This window comes from Nicrophorus vespilloides, unplaced genomic scaffold, assembly GCF_001412225.1.
Source record: "Nicrophorus vespilloides isolate i.1.1-1 unplaced genomic scaffold, Nicve_v1.0, whole genome shotgun sequence".
NCBI classification, from domain to species: domain Eukaryota; kingdom Metazoa; phylum Arthropoda; class Insecta; order Coleoptera; family Silphidae; genus Nicrophorus; species Nicrophorus vespilloides.
The window spans coordinates 1-1,172 of NW_017096559.1; positions in this window are offsets into that span (position 1 = coordinate 1).

A 1,172-nucleotide genomic window follows, 5' to 3' on the forward strand; every position below is an offset into this window, starting at 1 on the left:
CACTAATCGCCGATTATATCGAATATAAAGCATTCAATATAATAAGTTTCTTTTGCTGTTTACAGTCAAAATACTTCTGTTCAGTATATTAGGTAAAATACAAAAGTTGATCTCCATATTATATATATATATAAAGCATAACTTATTCTAAAGTTATTAGTCAAATAAATAAATACAAAAATACCTTGCATAGTTACCCCTCATCTGTCTGAATGCGGAAATAAGTACTTACAATAGTAAACCGCACAAAATGAGATTTGAAAATTTAGTTCGTTTAGAAATTTAGATGACAATAAATTGCTCAGCCACGACACATTGATGAACAGATTGTAAATAAAATTACACGACATAAAAAAAAAATATTAGACAATAGTGAAACTCCCTATAGACTAAAAAAAGTATAGTACCCTTGATCTTCTTTATATATTTTAAAATTAAAAGAACGTTTCTAGTGTTAAAATTTATTTATATTATGTAACTTGGAAGGTTTCCAATAGGAAACTATTCTGCTCATTGTTATAATAATAATAATTTATTGGCCAAACATTAATACATAAGAAGAAGAAGAAAAAAAAGTACAATTTATACATAAATAAATTTTAACATATAATAAAAATATATATCAATAGGCTGGCCAAAGGGCTATCGACCGAGGTCTTTCCGCCCGGGAACATAAACTTTATTATGAAATAATATCAATATTATAATAATAATAATATACAATGAACAACAGAAGAATAAGGGGAAAAATATATACATATATAGAGAGTTGAAGTTTCTTTTTTACTAATCGAAGAATGAAGGGTGGAAGGGAGTAGTTGTAAGGTGTTATTTTGATTTTGGGGGAGTTCTGAATAAAAGTGGAGGACATAAGGTTAGGAATTCGGAGATGATTTCTGGAGAAGGATCCGGATTTTGGGAAATGAAGGATCATTGTTATATTTTGTTACAGTTTCAAAAATATTTACTCGTTGCCAGCACGTGGCAGATTGTAAATAATAAATTTATTTAAAAATATGTAAAAAATGTGAATACATATTAATCTTCAATGATAAATGAATGTAATAGAACAATGCAAAATTTACCATTATTAAACAAACATTATAATCCTGCTAACAATGAAATTATATCAAAAATAAATATTTAAGTAATAAACAAATATTTAAACTTTT